General features: G+C 40.9%; 1 protein-coding gene across 3 annotated transcripts in view; it reads right to left on the reverse strand.

The window, feature by feature from the left end:
• Positions 1-20405, reverse strand: part of RASGRP1 (RAS guanyl releasing protein 1) — a 217890-nt gene that overhangs the window by 137870 nt on the left and 59615 nt on the right. The window contains exon 2 of one of the 3 annotated variants that reach the window (XM_055537330.1): positions 3222-3318. The exons of the other annotated variants lie outside the window; for them this stretch is intronic. The gene's annotated coding sequence lies outside the window, so the exon portion shown is untranslated. The remainder of the gene's footprint in view (positions 1-3221; positions 3319-20405) is intronic. 3 annotated transcript variants of the gene reach the window in all.

A 20405-nucleotide genomic window follows, 5' to 3' on the forward strand; every position in this document is an offset into this window, starting at 1 on the left:
CCCTCCTCCCAGAGGGACCTCCCCTGCTCCCCCCATAGCAAAAGTAGCTTTGTGCCCACCAACACCCTCACTTTGCCTAACAAATTACCCTGGGTTGCATTTTTTCAGTGGTGTTTATCTCAATCTGAAATGACCTAATGTATTGGTTTGTTTGTCTCTTTTGATCTATCTTTCCCCACTATTTTATAAGCCTGAGAGCAGAGATATCATTTAGCTTGTGGCTTTTTCCCCAGCACTGAAAACGTCACAAAATACACAGCAGGTACACAAAACACACCTGTTTGTGGATCAACGATGAACTAATTGAATTGAGCATATTGTGGTCTATATAGAGGTTAAAAAGGTATGGCCAAGAAGCATATGATTTATGGAACAGGGGACAACAGATGGCAAGAATTTGAATTCAAGGCATGCTGTTTTAAGAGAGGGATAAAATCAACTCTGTGGGAGCCCGTGGAAGGGAGTAAATCATACACAGTAGGCAGACGGGAAAGGTGTCACTGGGAAAGAGAGTTAGAAGTGATGATTTAAGGATGAGGATGACTTAAGGATGAGGATGGTTTAAGGATGAGGATGGTTTAAGGATGAGGCAGGCAGGGACTGTGGGCCTGGTCCCGCAGGGCAGAGAACATGTGTGGACAAAGTCTGGAAGCAGCAGCTGCCTGGCATGTTTGGGGACAGGCACCTTGGCCACCATGGCGGGAACTCAGGATGCCTGTGGGAAAGAGGAGTGGGTTGTGGAAGGTTTGAAGATCGTATGGAGGAATTTGGATTTTTTGATCTAAGCCTTGGGGAGCTAGTAGAGGGTTTTGAGGTAGGAGTGATGGGTTCATAATACAGCTGATCCTTGAGCAACACAGATTTGAACTCTGCAGGTCCACTTACAGGTGTAGTCTTTCTTTTTTTTTTTTTAGTAGAACATACTAGCCTATTATCCAACCAGTGGTGGGTTGAATCTGGGGATGAGGGCATACGCAGAGGGTCAGCACTCCTAACCCCCATGTTGTTCAAGGGTCTATTGTTTATTCTAAGAGGATAATATTAATACTGTCAGCAATAGAAACCATTTACTGGGAAAGGGAAAGACTGGGATCGAAAAGAAGATAAGGACCTGAACTAGGGCAGACAGATATGAAGGAGCAACCTTTTTCAGATGAAGAGAATTAGCTGTGCTTGATGTCTTTCATCAAGATCAGGAATCATTTAAGAAGATCCCCTGGAGAAGGGAGTGACAACCCACTCCAGTATTCTTGCCTGGAGAATTCCATGGACAGAGGAGCCTGGAGGGCTACAGTTCACGGGGTCGCAGAGTCAGACGTGACTGACAAGCAACTAACACTTTCACAAACTGTGTCCTGGGGGCCAAATCCTACCCACTAACCTATTTTTGTGAGTAAAGTTTTATTTGGAGACACACTGTTCTCTTAGGTATTGTCTAGTGTTGCTTTGGTGCTCCACTGGCAGAGCTCAGGAGTTGTGACAGCTTATGGCACGAAAAGCCCAAATTCTGTACTACCTCGCTCTTCACAGAAAAGCTAGCTGACCCATGGTCAAGATTGACAATATCTGTATATCCTAGATAGAGGTCGCAGATGCTCAGTTCAGGGCCATCTTAAGAGAGCAAGATCTGTCCTTTTTGTCTGGGAACCAAGGGCAACAGTTTTCCCATCATCAGCTGCTGCTCTTTGCTTTGAGCTTTGTCCTGAATTCTAGTGAATCTGGGAGCCATAGAGCCAGCAACGTAAGACACAGTTCTGAAAGGCTGATTGGGAAGGAGACTGTTGTCTGCGGCCAATGACCAAACAGCTCAACCTCCTCAAGAACCAACCTTTGCCTTCGCAGAGCCCATCGGATCGCCCCTTTCAGGACACTGCCTCCTTCAACCTCAGAGCTGCTTGCAAACCAGTCTCTTGTCCCAGATTGTATTAATACTTCCTCAAAGGACAATGAAAAGTTTTCTGATTTTCCTTAGCAAAGAGTGCAGCAGGGATATGACAGCCTTTCACAATGCTGATGGCCTTTGTGTATACACACACATGGAGACCTATCTCCAATAGCCTTAGAGTGGAGAGCCTTATGTTCGCAGCAGACAGCCTTTTACCAGCGTCCCTGTTGCTAAGATACATGTCATCTGATTGATGTTTTCAAGATCCCATATGAAATCCTTTTGTTACCTTTGTCTTAAGGATATGTCTTCATGTTTTAGGTTTTAAATTGAGCCTGTGGTTGTGTCAAAAAAAAAATTGGGCTGACCCTTTCAACAAGCTGAAAATTCACCGAGACATCATTCCTCCATTAGTAACAGTGATGTAGATTTTCCGTTTTGGCGAATGGCCTTACAGTGTCTCACTTCAGGGTGGGGGGTGAACGGGAGTTTCCTTGCTGACTTTTCTCAGCCTGTTTTTCCCTTTGACCTACCCACTTGAAAATCATCTCTTGCCTATAAATAGTTCATACTTATTTCTAGAGTCAAGAGTTTGTTTGTAAGTTGTTTACTGGGATGTCATCTGCCAAATTGCAGTGTCAGGCTACTCAGGGGAAAGCTAATTTCCTTTTTAAAATTGCAATTCTGAAAGCTGCACATATTTTATCTCTATCATCAATAGGAACAAAAGTACACATACTTCATGCTGAGTGATAAGCCAGCAGGCTAAATAAAAATAACTCTACTAAGCAACTAAAAATAGATAAGATTGTTGTGAACTGACCACACCGTGGCACACAGAGATCCTTTCAGGATCTCTGAGCCATCATCCTTCACCAAGAGGCTAGGGTAGCTGCCAGTTGAGAGAAGCAAGCTATAAGCAGTATGACTCTAAGAGAGGAAAGAAGCAGTAGTTTCAAATAAGTTTCAAATTGAAAGTGACAAGGACAGATGCTTCAATTTATGGGCAATGATTTGCAAATGAGCTATGTCACATACAGGCAACTCTAGGTAGCATGTTTCAGGACACATAGCCTAGGGCAGTGATTTTCTCACTGAGGATGGTTTTGCCCCCACCTCCAGGGATCATTCGACGGTGCTTGGAAGCATATTTGATTGTCACTATTGAAATGGGGATGCTACTGGTGTTTAAATAGGCTAAACATCCTATGTTGCACAGGAAAGCCCTCTACAGCAGAGAATTATCCCGTTGTCAGTGGTCAAATCTAGGGATTTAATTCTTTAATGATGATTAGATATCCTCCTGTGCAATGCCTGTGTGGCCAGGTACTATTACCTGCAGATTTGTAGCAAAGCGTCTGTTGCTGCAGGAACTTGTCAATGGTGGGTAGTAAATGGAGGGACCAGTGACACCCATGCTCAAGGTGTTCCACCTGGGGGAAGAGATGGAACATCAGGAGTCCAGAGGGTGATGGGAGGGAAAGCCTATGGCAAGCTGGAGGGGGCTGGGCTTTCCTGGCCCACATGTGTGGAGTAAAAAGTTTGGTTTGGAGTGAACTGAGAAAGAGTTTGCTAGAAAATATGATCCTGTAAAGAAGGGAAGGGGAGCAGCTGGTGACATGGTGGCAGGCAGAGAGTTCCTTACTGGGGCACAGATGGCTTCATGCTCACAGGTCAGAGCCTCTGCTCTCTCTCCTGCTCTCAGTGTGATGCTCCTTAAAGGAACCGTTTCTCTTAGGGAGGGAGACTTCCACCACTCTTGGTGTTCCCTCTGCCTGCCTTTCGAGTCTCCCTTCTCTATGTACCTACAGGAATGCAGGAATATGCTGCTCCCTAGGAAATCCCTGGGCAGCTCTCAGCAAATGAAGAGAACTTGGGAAATGAGATCCTAGACAGTGACAGAATCCTTTTCTGAAATTATACAAGCTTGCTGAAACCTTTCCAGTAAACATCGAAACAAGTGGGATTGCCTGCCATCAATATTAGTAAGCAGACTTCCCTAGTGGTTAAAAATCCATCTTGCAGTGCAGGGGATGTGGGTATAATCCCTGGTCAGGGAACTAAGATCCCACATGCCATGGGGCACCTAAGCCTGTGTACCCTAACTGCTGAAGTCTGTGTGCTCTTGAACCTGCACATCACAACTAGAGAGCCCTTGCGCCAAAACAAAAGATCCTGCTTGATGCAACAGAGATCCCATGTGCCATAACTGAGACTTGATGTAGCCAAATGAATAAATAAAAATATTACTAAATATTGGCCTAGAGATTCTATTAACAGTCAGTATAATGATACTAAAAAAAATATCAAAACCATTTGTAACAACTTTGGGAATAGAGGAAAAAATAATCTCTTTTGCTGGCTATGCAATTGTATACTTGGAAAATTAGAAGATCCAGTAATAAAATACCTGAATTAATAAAAGAATTAAGTAGGTGGTTATCTATAAGATAAATGTAAATAAATCATGAACTTTTCTCCATATTACCATAAATCCTTAAGATGAACATAGAGAAAATATTTCATTTTCAATAGCAATGACAATTATAAAAGATTTATAAAGACACACTTTGTTCCTTTAAAAAAAGCTTAGAACTATAAATAAATCTTCCTCTAACTAATGTAAAAATTTAATTAAACTTCAATGAGAATCTCAATAGACTTTCCTCTTAGAACTGGATAAAGTAATCTTAAATATCACATAAAATAATATGTGTTCAATAATAGAAAGAAAAAGGGAATCAAAAGAAGGGGGGATTTTCTGAGTTGGTTTCACTTTATAAGATATCAGAACATTTTGTAATCATAGAATGATGTTCTTTTCAGAATAGAGAATTAGATTAGCATAACAGAATACAGAAACTAGACAAGAAGTGAAACATATGGAGGATCTAATGTACTTCGAAGGTGATTCAATGAGGAAATGATAGATTTTTAAATAAATGGTCCCGGCACAACTGTTTCTTCATCTGGATAAAGACAAAATTAGCTCTATCTTACAGAAAGTCAAATAAACTTCAGATGACTAAAGATGTACATGCAAAAAAGTTAGTGCAATGAAATACAGTAAAACCTAGAAAACTTCATGAATAATCTCTGATACAGGACATTTTCTTAACTAAGACAGGAAAACCATAGACTATAAAAGAGTATAAGAATATATATACATACATATGCACACAGAGAAGTAACAGTGAAGAGAGACCATAAATAACATCAAGAAACAAATAATAAATATGGAAAAATGTCATTCCAATGTAGAAGATTTTATTATAATATTTGAAGAGCTCTCATAAATTAATAAAAGACAAATCATCCAACAACAATAAGGCAAAGGATACGGAAGAAACAATTCACTAGGGATAAACCAAAATGGTAAGAAATACCTAAAGAAAAGTTTACATCACTAGTAGCTTGCACCTAAGTAACAATAAGCTATCTACTTAGTCCCATCAGACTGGAAATACATTCTAAAAGCAGCAATTGCTTTCCTGGGCATGCAGCCCACAGAAATAAAAGACCAAAATGTGGAGCTCTACATTCAGTCTTGTTTGTAAAGAACAAAAACAAGTGCTCATTAAGAGGGGAATGAATTAAAAAAAAATTGTGGGCCCATCATATCATAAGATATGATGTAACCCTAAAAAGAAGAATTTGCAATCGTACCATTTGACTTAGGGGAATTTCTATGGCATTCTGTTGATTGAGAAATGCATGACACTGAAAAGCTTATATAATTTGGTTTCCATTATTGTTAAATAAGTAATGACCCATTCTTGAAAATGTATGAGTGTGCATGGAGAAAAAGATACAAAAGGATACCTACTAGGGTTTTAGCACTCTGAAGGTAGGAGGTATGAAGGAGGAGATCAGCAAAAGAGAAAAAAAGAAAGAGAAGACTGCAATACCCTTCCCTCTCATATCTATGACTTGGTACAATTTATAACTTAAAAAATTAGTATTATATTTATTTATGTACTATGTATGTGTTTATTTACTTTTATATGTGTGTATACATATGTGCCCAAGTCAACTGGCTGGGAAAAAAAAGAAATGAACATAAATAATGATTTTCAAAAATACACTAATACTACCTTGAATTTATACTGCAGTTTTCTCTCAAAGAATTCTTAATGCTTTCATGTATGCCATTCATTTCATCTACTCAACTTCCTAGACGATGTGACCTTTAAATGTCAGAGCCCACAGGGCTCTCTGCCTGGCCCCAGGGATGGACTTGTGCAGTGAGATGCCTGGGGCAGCTCACTTCCCTTTGTGTGAGTGGATCCAGGGAGCTTGACTAGGCTTCTGGGCACTTTCTGCCTGCGGGGCTCTGGGTGTCTCCAGGCTTCTCTGTAATTTGTCTGCCCCTCCAGACACAACTCACCCTCTTAGGTGAAAGGTTGAGCTTACAATCTTTACCTGGGTGTGGATTCTGGAACCTGAATCAAGACAGAGGTGATAAGTGAACAATCGGTCAAGGAATACCCTAAGAAATGGTTTTTAGGGACTGACGTGGGAAGATCACCGAGTGAGAGAACTAGTTCTAGGAAGTAGTAGATATACAGAAGCAATGGGGTGCTTCCCTACACAGGCTGAATGGGGCGGTATAAGGAGAGAGCTTAGAATGCAAGAATCTAGGATGAAATCCTGATTTTACTGCTTCCTTGGAAGATTAATTAGAAGATTAACTTCTCTAAACTTGATAAATCTTTCCCAAATCATTCTTATTTATTGGATTTTTGCAAGGTTTTCATGAGATGGTATTGGAGAAGGAAATGGCAACCCACTCCAGTGTTCTTGCCTGGAGAATCCCAGGGACGGGGTAGCCTTGTGGGCTGCTGTCTATGGGGTCACACAGAGTCGGACACGACTGAAGAAACTTAGCAGCAGCAGCATGAGATGGTGGCTATGAAAGCATCATAATACTGCCTAGCACATCAGAAAAGCTTAACCAGCAGATGGTAGAAAACCAATGTAATGAAATTCTGTTAGGATAAGGCCTTGTATTTTATTTCTCCTGTCTTCCCCATCATGCTTTCTTCAAACATTTATTGAGTAGCTATTATGCCAAACATTGAGCACTGTAAGTCTATAGCCCAATGAAAGAGATTGAGAAGAATCTAAATACTCCATGATGGGTTTAGGGTTTTTCCAACCTTGGGCAGGGGGTACATCCAAAAAGCTGTGGAGAGACAGGAGGATAATATTCAGGTGAGCAGTAGTCAGGAAAGGCTTAACAGAAAGAATGATATTTGAAAACTCATCTGTTTGGTGAATGGAGAATAACTGGTAATTAGCATGTGTTGGCGGAGAAGGCAATGGCACCCCACTCCAGTACTCTTGCCTGGAAAAATCCCATGGATGGAGGAGCCTGGTGGGCTGCAGTCCATGGGGTCGCTAGGAGTCGGACACGACTGAGCGACTTCCCTTCCACTTTTCACTTTCATGCATTGGAGAAGGAAATGGCAACCCACTCCAGTATTCTTGCCTGGAGAATCCCAGGGATGGGGAGCCTGGTGAGCTGCCGTCTATGGGGTTGCACAGAGTTGGACACGACTGAAGCGACCTAGCAGCAGCAGCAGCAGCAGCATGTGTTGGATGAAGAAAATGTATGCACAGGAAGACAGAGATGTTAAAAAAAAAAAAAAAAAAGCCCAAAGGTGAAAAATCATTGATATTTATAGTACTGCTTTTGGTATAAAAATTAACATGATCTGACAAAAAATTTTGTACAACTGCTATTGCCCTGAGTTAGCTGTAATGGTTTGAACCCAGTAATAATACTACAGAGTAGAAACAGTTTGGTGGTTTATGGGGATAACTCAATAAATTATCAGTATTTTAAATCACAACTGCACTAGCCAACCTATCGCAGCCTGTCACAGCCAAGATGGCCTCCAGCAATGCCGGCCTCCTGATTTTCAGACCCTTACACAGCGTCCTTTCACAGAGAATGGTTGGTCTGTGGGGCCAATAGAATATGAAAGACGTGTCACTTCTGAGATGCAGTGACATAAAATTTGTGGCTCTGTCTTGGGCTCCATTTTTTTTTTTTTACTTTTTCTTGGATCACTCACTCTAGGGGAAGCTGGCTGCCAAGTCGTGGGGGCATTCAGGCAGCTTCTGGGGAGGCCCATATGGAGAAGAACAGGTCTGCCAATAACCATAGGAGTGAGCTTGGAAACAGAGCCTTCAGCAGTCGAGCTTCAGATAGCTGCAGCTCTGATTGACAGTGTAAATTAAACTTCATGGAAGCTGTGAGATAATAAATATTTGTTGTTTTAAAGATAATGTTTTATGCAGCAATTGATACTTGTTCTCAATTTTTTATCTTTCTCTGCCTCAGTGACCTATGCTATGTGATACTGCTGTTTCTCCTAACTAGAGGTAGAATAATTTCTGTATTCTATTGATGTTGAGCTTGGTGGTGCAATTTGCTTGGGCCAGTGAAATGTGGGCATTTGTAGAAGTTTGTTCATTCTTAGTTATCAGGCCTTAAGTGGTATCATGCATTTCTGCCCTTCTTGGTATCATAAGGTATCATGCATCCTTCTTGGAGTTTCCATCCTCCTGTATGAAGAAAGCTAGTAACTACTGCCCTAAAAGCTGATGCCATTTCAGCATAGGTCCCATAAGGGACACACATTAACAGAGCCACTGCAGCTTATTTGCAGGCCTGGGAGCCTGAGAATAAATGAGTGTTGTTTCAAGTCACTGAATTTAGAGTGATTATTATACATAATTGGTGTGGAAATAAATAATTGATGTTATCCCTTTAGACATGTCAGCAGCAAGGAGATGTGAAGACCAGAAATGGTCAATGAGAATGGAAATGCAGGTCATGCCTACATTTGCAAGGGCCTTGAGAACCAAGTTTAGAATTTATTTTGTAGGGCATTCAGGACAATTAATCTCAGAAAGAACACATTTGTGACAGTGTGGAGAATGGATTCAATAGAGCAAGACTAGAGGCCAAAGACTGGGTAGGAAATTTTGCAAGAGTCCAAATGAGATGTGACAAGGGCCTGAATTAGGGCATGGGCAGTCACAGGAGAGGACGGATTTAACCTGGAGACTATCTCCTGAAACGACTTGTCTGTTCACCAGGGAATGTGTGGGGAAGAAGTCTCTCACTGCACATTTATGCCTACATTAAGCTAGGAAGCCCATTGGTTGGAAGGGTCAAAGAAACCTGATTAAATTTCCAGGCAGATCTCATTATTCACTCCTCTTGGATTTAAGGCATAAGTGCAAATTAGTCCTTAGAAGTTTGGGCAAATCCATTGTCTGATGCTTGCTGGGTACCTCTGAGCCTACAATGGGTGTTCAAGGGTCCACCCTGCTTAAGACCACACTCCCTTTGCATACATACAGGTCATGTCCTTTCCTCTCTTTGCCCCTACTCCACCCATTTCCTCCAAAGTTAGAGAAGTATAGATTAGCTGTGGATTTTGTTGGTAAATGTACTCTAAGGTGGAGTTCAGAGATTGCCCAGGGGAAACTTGGTTGGACTAGGGCCAAAGGTTCCCTGAGAAATTTCCTAGTTTTTTTACCACTGGATACAAATTAAAATGAGTATTTTAAATAGGACAGTTTTGGGAGACTTTCCTCTTCACTCTTAAGACACAAGTTGGGCTAGCAAAATTTAGATCCATCTGCTATCTTCTACACACTAACACATTAGCTGGGAGGACTCTTACGTTACTGTCCAAGAGTGGGAGATCTCTTAGGCTGATTGTGACGACCATTCCTATGTCTTGAAACAATGGTGTGTGTTTCTCACAAGTGGGTGTATGCTAAACAAAGCCCAATAAATATTGTTAATACGAACTAGTCATAGAATGAGATTGGCTTTAGTCCACATGTGTCTGAAAGTGAAAGTCGCTCAATCATGTCTGACTCTTTGACCCCATGGACGAATGCTGCAGTGGGTAACCATTCCCTTCTCCAGAGGATCTTCCCAATCCAGGGACTGAACCCAGGTCTCCCACATTGCAGGCAGATTCTTCACCAGCTGAGCCACCAGGGAAGATGACAGAATCACAAAGCTTACATTCTTAACAGTGAAAATAGAGTTGGGGAAATTTGTAAATTGACCAGGGATTTCCAAATGTGGGAGACTTGGAGCTATGGGAGGGAGTATGGTGTCACTACAATGTCTTGTGATCTAGTCTCAAGCCAACTTGTGATGTGTTAATAGTAGTAAAGCCTAGTTCATTGGCTCCCTGCCTCAGTTTTGTCATATGGAAAACTGTTTCCTATAGAAATTTCCCTATGGGTCTGTTGAGAGAATTAATCAGCATTGACAAAGAATTTACAAAGACCTTTGAAAACTGGACAGCCACTAAAGGGTGCCGTATAACAGCCATTTCCTCCAAGTGAGAGAGGAATGAGTTAACTGTGAACGTCTTTGGTAATTAAACTCTGGAGCCTGATACCAAAGAGATTAGGAACAACAATAATTGTTGGTGTGGTGTGAAGTAGCAGGTCTGAGAACTGGTGGAAAGCTTCAGGGCTTCTCTCATCCAGGAGATGAATATGACTTGAAGAGGAGTTTGAGAAATCAAGAGGTGAAGTACAAACCCACTGTAAAACCACAACCACCTGTTACCCTGAACATCACACAATGGCTCTGCCGTAATTTTCTCTGGAAACAGTGCCGTTAAGTCAACAAGGGCTGCCGATGCCAGTGATGGCAAAGACCCTGCGAGTCATGTGCACATTAGCCTCAGTGATAAGACTGGATGTGGTTGTTCTAAGGTCTAAACACAATACTTCTCACACGCCACTTGCTAGGATTAAAAACAATTCTGTTGCATTTCTTATCTAGATCAGAGACTGCCAGGAGACAGTTCACAGTACCAAAAAGCAGGAAGGGTCCTGCTTTGGGGAGGAAAACAGGGAGAAAGCAGGTACTTAGAGAGTCCAATAAGGGAATTAACTTAGGACAAGTTGATTTTCTTGCCCTCTGTGGAGTCTCACTTGGAGGATGAAGAAGGAGGGCAAATAGGTGAAGTGACTGCCTAAGGTCATACAGTTTATCTGTGGTCAAGCAGGAGCCTAGCCCCAGGTCTTCTAATTTATTATTATTATTTTTTACTGTTTTACCACTTTTGTTGCTGACTTCTTATAATTGATCATATCCCAATCTGACTCCAGAAAGAGGCCACTGCTCCCTACAAATGAAGTAGACAAACCTGGTCCCCACTTCCTTTCTCCCTCCTGAGGAATTTCTCAGATGTCTCCCTGACTCTATCCAGGGTTGGGGGGGGGTGACATCTACCTGAACTTCTCATCCATCAATCTCACTGGACCTGACCATTCTCTTCTACATAACTGCCCCTCCCCTCAATCTCTCCCTAGTAACCCCAAAGCTTTTACACTTGTATTTTATATTATCTTCCTCAAGGAATATTGGAATTTTACCAGTTCTTTTAATATGAGAATCCAAGGGGTGATCAATAGGAGAAAGCAGGTACTTAGAGAATCCAATAAGGGGATTAAGCTGGGACAAGTTGATTTTCTTGCACTCTAGAAAATCACACCTTATAGCTGGCCCCTTGGTCTTCCCTGGCCCCTTGGTCTTCCCTGCCACGGAAGCATCTGCCTGCAATGTGGGAGACTCGGGTTCAATCCCTGGGTCAGGAAGATCCCCTGGAGAAGGAAATGACAACCCACTCCAGTATTCTTGTCTGGAGAATCCCATGGAGGGAGGAGCCTGGTAGGCTACAGTACACAGGGTTGCAAAGAGTCGGACACGACTGAGTGACTTCACTTAGCAAACAACTAAACTTGAATTCTACACCTTTGACTTAAAGGAAAAGGGAAATTTTCTTAGATCAACTATATCAGTGATATGTTGCCACACTAATGTTGAATAACAAACAACCGCAAAAATCTCCAAGGTTTACCATGATGATCTTGTCCGAGGTTAGGTGTCCACTCTGACTATTGTGAGCCACGCTTGAGCCAAAACTCCCTTCATCACCCACCCTCCATCAGAACCCTGCTCTGACTAGTGGACACAGTGGTGATTTGGATCTCCAGAAACTACTGAACGTCCAATAATCCCTGGAAGTCTGATTATTTGTCTTTTTCCAATGCACAGTCACTTTGATAAATGGCCATAGGTGCCTTTGGGGGAAATTAGAAGAACAATATAGTTTTTTGGTTTCTATAGCAGACCAAATAAGGGGGCCTTTACTCTCATTCTTTTTTTTTAATGTTTTAATGAATGAGAGAGTACATTTTATTTGTATTTATTTATTTATTGGCTACACTGTGTGGCATGTGGATCTTAGTTCCCTGGCCAGGGACTAAATAATCCATGTCCCTGCATTGGGAATACGGAGCCTTAACCATTGGACTGCCAGGGAAGTCCCAAAGGGGTCCTTATTCTTTTTTATTTTTTTAATTAATTAATTTGGCTGCATCAGCTCTTAGTTGTGGAATGTGGGATCTTAGTTCCCTGACCAAGATCTGGGATTGAACTCAGGCCCCCTGCACTGGGATCACTGAGTCTTTGCCCATTGGACCACCAGGGAAGTCTTGGGGGCCCTTGTTCTTAATTTAAGGGGTTCTGTGTACTAGCTAAAGTCTGAAACTGATTGTAATTGAAATTCCTTTTGATGTAAAGTGGTAAAATAATCCAATTCCTTTGGTGTTTATTGTACCTCTTCATGTGTCACACTTTTTTGTACCTTGCTTTCTTGGATCTTCTGGGAATTGAGTCAAGTTATAGGAGAAGTAAAAGTTGGTGGGATTAAGTCCAAAGGAAGATCAGCAGTCTCTTGCAATGCAAAGTATCTCATGGAAGGTGATTACAGGTTCTCCAGGCAAAAGGACATTAACTTCCTTAGAGAGAGGGAAGGAAGAACTGCTTCTACAAGCAAAATAGGCTCAGTAGAGTTTTTGAGTTCAAGTTGTCCAGCCCCACTGGAATTTACCCATAAGTCCCATCCCAATATTCAGAGTCCCACTTTTTGACAATTATGACTCTAACTTTAACTTGGAAAACTATAATGTAGGGAACTCATTTTACATTGTAATAATTCAGCCACCTGTAAGAATAGACTTTGGGTGTGATTCCAGAAATCTTGACTCTAAGACTGAAGGCTAGTGGAGGTGATGGAATTCCAGTTGAGCTATTTCAAATCCTGAAAGATGATGCTATGAAAGTGCTACACTCAATATGCCAGCAAATTTGGAAAACTCAGCAGTGGCCACAGGATTGGAAAAGGTCAGTTTTCATTCCAATCCCAAAGAAAGGCAATACCAAAGAATGCTCAAACTTCCACACAATTGCATTCATCTCACACACTAGTAAAGTAATGCTCAAAATTCTCCAAGCCAGGCTTCAGCAATATGTGAACCATGAACTTCCTGATGTTCAAGCTGGTTTTAGAAAAGGCAGAGGAACCAGAGATCAAATTGCCAACATCTGCTGGATCATCGAAAAAGCAAGAGAGTTCCAAAAAAACATCTATTTCGGCTTCATTGACTATGCCAAAGCCTTTGACTGTGTGGATCACAATAAACTGTGGAAAATCCTGAAAGAGACAGGATTACCAGACCACCTGACCTGCCTCTTGAGAAACCTATATGCAGGTCAGGAAGCAACAGTTAGAACTGAACATGGAACAGCAGACTGGTTCCAAATAGGAAAAGGAGTACATCAAGGCTGTATATTGTCAACCTGCTTATTTAACTTATATGCAGAGTACATCATGAGAAACACTGGGCTGGAAGAAACACAAGCTGGAATCAAGATTGCCAGGAGAAATATCAATAACCTCAGATATGCAGATGACACCACCCTTATGGCAGAAAGTGAAGAGGAACTAAAAAGCCTCTTGATGAAGGTGAAAGAGGAGAGTGAAAAAGTTGGCTTAAAGCTCAACATTCAGAAAACGAAGATCATGGCATCTGGTCCCATCACTTCATGGGAAATAGATGGGGAAACAGTGGAAACAGTGGCTGACTTTATTTTTCTAGGCTCCAAAATCACTGCAGATGGTGATTGCAGCCAAGAAATTAAAAGATGCTTACTCCTTGGAAGGAAAGTTATGACCAACCTAGAAAGCATATTCAAAAGCAGAGACATTACTTTGCCAACAAAAGTCCGTCTAGTCAAGGCTACAGTTTTTCCAGTGGTCATATATGGATGTGAGAGTTGGACTGTGAAGAAGGCTGAGCACTGAAGAATTGATGCTTTTGAACTGTGGTGTTGGATAAACTCTCGTGAGTCCCTCGGACTGCAAGGAGATCCAACCAGTCCATCCTAAAGGAGACCAGTCCTGGATGGTCATTGGAAGGAGTGATGCTGAGGCTGAAACTCAAATATTTTGGCCACCTGATTCAAAGAACTGACTCATTGGAAAAGACCCTGATGCTGGGAAAGATTGAAGGCAGGAGGAGAAGGGGATGACAGAGGATGAGATGGTAGGATGGCATCACTGACTCAATGGACATAAATTTGAATAAGCTCTGGGAGTTGGTGAAGGACAGGGAAGCCTGGTGTGCTGCAGTCCATGGGGTTGCAAAGAGTTAGATACAACTGAGTGATTGAATTGAACTGAATGAAGCACAAGTTGGAATCCACATTGCACGGAGAAATATCAGTAACCTCAGATATGCAGATGACACCACCCTTAGGTCAGAAAGCAAAGAGGAACTAAAGAGCCTCTTGATGAAGGTGAGAGAGGAGTGTGAAAACACTGCCTTAAAACTCAACATTCAAAAAATGAAGATTATGGCCTCTGGTCCCATCACTTCATGACAAATAGATGGGGAAACAATGGAAATAATGAGAGACTTTCTTTTCTTGGGCTCCAAAATTACTGCAGATGGTGACTGCAGCCACAAATTTAAAAGACACTTGCTCTTTGGAAGAAGAGTTATGACAAACCTAGATAGCGTATTAAAAAGTAGAGACATTACTTTACCAACAAAGGTCCATCGAGTCAAAACTATGGTTTTTCCAGTAGTCATGTATGGATGTGAGAGCTGGACCATAAAGAAGGTTGAATGCCAAAGAATTGATGCCTCTGAACTGTGGTTTGGAGAAGACTCTTGAGAATCCCTTGGACTGCAAGGAGATCAAACCAGTCAATACTAGAGGAAATCAATCCTGAATATTCATTAGAGGGACTGATGTTGAAGCTGAAGCTCCAATCCTTTGGCCATCTGATGTGAAGAGCTGACTCATTTGAAAAGACCCTGATGCTGCGACAGATTGAAGGCAGGAGGAGAAGGGGATGACAGAGGATGAGATGGTTGGAGGGCATCACTGACTCAGTGGACTAGAGTTTGAGCAAGCTGTGGCAGATGGAAAAGGACAGGGAAGCCTGGAGTGCTGCAGTCCATGGGGTCACAAAGAATTGAACACAACTAAGTGACTGAACAACAACAACAATACATATATGTTTAAGCTTGTAGAATACATAGAAAATATAGAAGATTCAAGTACAAAGAAAACATATACAAACACATACATGTATATATAAATATCTGCATATACATACACATTACATAGAAAACCTGTGGCTTCTGTCAAAAGATTAAACTAAGAGAACCTGAAACTCTCCCACTACAAATTCTGAGAAAAGCTAAACAAAACGTTTAAAAATTCTTTGAAACTTATAGTTGAGCTTGCAAGAAAAAAAGGGGAATCCCTAGATCCCAGAAATGAAGAGGGAACTGAAAGCAAGATCAGTAAGCTTGTAAATGGACCCTGGCTGCCCTTGGTGTGGGGGTTACAGGTTCCCACAACCAGGGCCATTGGCTTTGAGGACACTGTAGGTGAAATAAGGAGCTAGAATTTGCGTGATGTGGGGAGTGAATCTGAGATGTCTGCAAAAGTCAGGCCTTCAGAGGCTGAAACTGTACTCTCAGTAAAAGGACAGAGGAAGAAAAAAAAATCTATACCATGGCCAAAGACCCAAAAAGGAAACTTCTCTGTTTTCATATGGTACTTGGTGAAAAAGAGTCTTATCTGAGAAAATGCAATCACAGACATATGCTTTGCATGGGCTTGATATCCAAATTTTTATTGCTGCAAGGTCTGGGAATTAAAAATGTGTGATAAATGACATGAAACAGTGAGAAACTGATAAAGAATGATATAGACACTCACAGCACTAACAAAATGATGAGTGTCATGGGGATGCAATTTGAAAGAGAAATTAAAGTAGACAAAACAATAACATGTAGGGTAGGAGAGAGTTTACTGAATTTCACAAGTTTTAGTGGTGTTCTTGCCTGGAGAATCCCATAGACAGAGGAGCCTGGCAGGCTGCAGTCCGTGGGGTCGCAAGAGTCAGACACGACTTAGTGACTGAACCACCACCACCAGCGGTGTTCTATAATGTGTGAGGAAGTTGGAAATGCTGATTAAATTTAGATTTTTTGATTAATCTTATAAAATTTGAGTTATCCTCAAAATACAAAAATAAAAAATATAACTTGAAAACCAGAAGCAAGATAGAAAATTAAAAAATATGACAAATCCAACAAAATTTAAGAAAAAGCAGCAATAAGAAAGAAAGGGAAATAGAAAGCCTAAAATAAAATTCTAGAAACAGACCCCACCAAATAGGTCAGTAATCACGACAAATGTAAATGGGGTGAATTCATTGGTTCAAACCAGTGGCTCAGGTTTTTTTTCTTTTTTAAGCTCACAATCTTATAGTTTAGATATATAATAGCTTCAAAATACATAAGGTATAATGTCACAAAAAGTTGAAAATAAAATGCTGATAAAAGGGATATCATGAAGACACTGAATAAAGAACTCTGGGATAAATACCTTAATATAAAATGAAACAGTCTTTAAAACAAAAAAAACTACATTATTATATAATGTAGGGATTATGGATTATAGTGGAACTGTTTAAACAATGGTTTGATAATACCTCATAATTAGTTTGACCTTAGCAATATGACTGAAAATTCTCAAAGTTCATTTGTGAAGTTTCTCTTTCCTCTAGGGAGAACTGGATGAGCAGCGTCTGTATTTGACTCAGTGAAAAGCATTTTTCAGGCTTTCAAGGCTGAGCAAAACCTCTGTCTTCACTCCACTTCCAAATGTCTTTAGATTACTCAATAGATGTTCCAGTCTACTATTGGAATATTCTGGCCTTCACGAAAACTTTCCATTTCTCAGCTTTGGTCTAATTTGGGTTGATTTCATAATTTTTCTCCAAGTATCATCTTATTTTCTTATTCCAAAGAACTGAAGAAGGAAAATGAACTGTATGCACCAAGAGAGGATACATTGACTGTAGTACTTTCCTGCCTTAAACACTCCAATAGTTCCCATTCTCCAGGACCAAGGTTCAAGCTCCCTGTAATGGCATGATCTGGCTTCTACCTACAACTAGTCTTCTCTCTTTCCCCTTCTGGCCTAGCACTTAACACTCAACTATGTTGCACCAATGTTCTGCTTCTTGCTCCACATGCTCTGTGCTATGTCTTGCCTCTGCCTTGGTTCCAGCTACCTGGAGGGCAAACCCATCATTCATGATTCACTCAACTGTTGCTTTCACTAGGTAGCCTTTGCTGCTCTCCACATCTCCCATCTGGAACTCACCACCATCCCTCTGTGCTCCCATAGCCACCTTTACAGACTGTACTTAGCACACAAAATTTGAAATGTTTTATATATATATATATATATATATCCCCATTTGGACTGATTACTCCAGCAAAGACAAGAGCATGTCATTTTAATTGTCTATCCTGTAATGTTCTTGATGCTAGCCACTGACTATCTCTAACTCTGCATCTGGGCATGTGGTAGGATTGTACTTCCTGACCTCCCCTAAAGCCATACAACTAGTTCTGACCAATGAGTTATACTGAAAGTCATTTGTGTTCAAACTGGGCCACAGAAGGAATTTGCCAGTGGCAGACCCTCTAGACTTTGGCTGTCCCCTAGGCTGACTGGCCAGGGATTTACTGTTCTGCCAACAGAGGACCCAGAGTGAAAATGAAGATGGTGAGCTGATCCCTACCTAATCCATGGTGCACATTTAGTGTGAGTACAAAATAAATTTCTTATGTTTTAAATCACTATATGGGGGCGTTTGTTACTATAGCATAAGTAAGTCCGTCTTGACTGATACATATCCCCAGTACTTGGCCTGCTGCGAGCACCTGTCGGTGTTTTATAATGTTTACTGGAAAAAAGAGAAAAGCTACTCCAGGAAACAATTAAATAACAGAGTGTTTGTGAAAAGTACCAGGCATTTAGAAGGTACTTATTAACTATTAATTGAATCTAAGGAAGATATTTTTATTTTTGGTTTTCTTTTAAATACTTTCTTCAACTGTGCATGAGAATAAGTGTCTGCTGGAATGAAAATTAAATTACTAAGTTAGAAATAGCTATCCAGAAGAAGAGAAATGTTGCTTTACAGCCAAAGATAAAAAGTGATTAGGGAACACATTTCCTAAGCAGAATATTTAGTCTCCCAAATTAAATAGGCATCCTGTTAAGAAAAAGTCAGCATTTGAAGTCCTGTCCTAGGTCCCTTATGCTCCTAGAAGCCTGTATAATTTGTTTTAGAATTATTCACTTAGCTCTTCACTGCCCTTTCCAGATTTTACAGGTTTTCCTAAGGTAAGGAAAGACTTATGTACTATCAGCAGTAGGGTGGCAGGAGCAGTGAGTGGGGAAAAGCATGGGAAATGTTTAATTTGAGTAGTTTTCTTGGCTGGTTTAGTTGCTGTTACCACCTACAGTAGTGGCATGGCAGCTGAAATAGGACCTCTTAATATTGGAACTCCAAGGAAAGTTAATTAATAAACAAGCAGCCACTAGTGTTTACTGAATATGTGGTAACGTTCCAAGAATTTACAGAGCACACAAAAGATAAAGCTCTCACAAGAAACTTACAAAGTATCTAGATAAACTTTATGCAAGAAGGTACTTGCAAATATATGAGGGATTATTATCCATACTTGTTGGGCAAATGGCAACCCACTCCAGTATTCTTGCCTGGAACATCCCATAGACAGAGGAGCCTGGTGGGTTACAGTCCATGGGGTCACAAAGAGCTGGACATGACGGAGCACATAAACTCAAACTTGGGCAAAGACCAGGTGCATGTGTCAGCCTATGGGAGCATGTATTTCCCTTATGTGTAGAAACTGTCTCGTCTCTTACAAGACTGCGCTAAAGGCAGTGGTTGTGTGTTAACTGGTAAAATTCACGCTGCTTTTCTCCTCCAGGAAGAAGAGCTGCCAGGTCCCAGGTGCTGAGCACGGTGCTCCAAATCTCAGAGGGCAAGGTAGAGAATGGGCAGGAATGGTAGGAGAGAGCTAGTGCTAAGGTTGTAAAAGTGAGAAGGATATAGTGAAAATAAATTAATGCACAAGGGGAAATAAAACAAGTAAACCAACAATAACAAAAAAGGACTCAGCTATAGGCAAGAATGGAAGCCAGTTAAAACTCAGGCTCCTAACGCTAACCTGAAAAAGCCTCTTTTATCTGGCCCCAGGTGTCAAGCTCACCCATCACAAGTGTCCTTTAACTCACAGTTCTCCACCTGTACTCATGTTCCCGGTGCTCCTCAGACGTTTTAAACTTTTTCTCTTTGAGCGACTTAGCACTTGACATTCCTTTTGCCTGGGAATCTGTTCCCTAGATATTCATTCACAAGGACTGGCCTATCTTTTTAGGTCTTAATTCAGATATAACCACCTTGGACAGACTTGGCCTAACTTACATTCTAAATGGACAAAGTCTAGACATATCTGTTGAAAAATGAACTTGATATAAATAGAAACAGTGAGCTTTGCTAAGTGTGTTGGAGAAATGTAACCCCAAGGCACCAAGTATTAAGGCAATTTATTGTGGATTATCCAGGCAGATGGGGAATCTGACATCTGACTGTAAATGTACTGCTATCCAAAGTCTGACACAGAGAACCAGAGTCTGGAGATACACCTCCTGTGATTAACTATTGTGAACCTATGTTTTATTATCCATGAAATGTACATTCTTTTCTTCCCCCCTGGTCTTTAGGAGCTTAACTCTTTTGTGTTTTAGTGTTTTTATCTGAAGATATCAAAATATATGTTTAAAAAGGTTCTTAGAACTTGAAAGAAATACATGCAACTTGGATTGTAAAGAGGTAGTACTGCAATGTAAAAGAACTTCTAGAAACATAGGAAAAATACACAATACACCTTTGAAAAATGGGCTGGAAATGTGAACAGAAGGCTCACAGAAAAAGAAAGGAAAATGGCTTTACACATGTTGTAAAGATGCTTGACCACAATAAAAATGAAAAATTAACTGAGATATAATTTTGTCATGTGTAAGATTGGCAAAAATCTGAAACATACATTTTATTAGGAATGTAAGGCTTAAAGCTCAACATTCAGAAAACGAAGATCATGGCATCTGGTCCCATCATTTCATGGGAAATAGATGAGGAAACAGTGGAAACAGTGTCAGAATTTATTTTTTTGGGCTCCAAAATCACTGCAGATGGTGACTGCAGCCATGAAA

This window comes from Bubalus kerabau, chromosome 10, assembly GCF_029407905.1.
Source record: "Bubalus kerabau isolate K-KA32 ecotype Philippines breed swamp buffalo chromosome 10, PCC_UOA_SB_1v2, whole genome shotgun sequence".
In the NCBI taxonomy this organism is placed as follows: domain Eukaryota; kingdom Metazoa; phylum Chordata; class Mammalia; order Artiodactyla; family Bovidae; genus Bubalus; species Bubalus kerabau.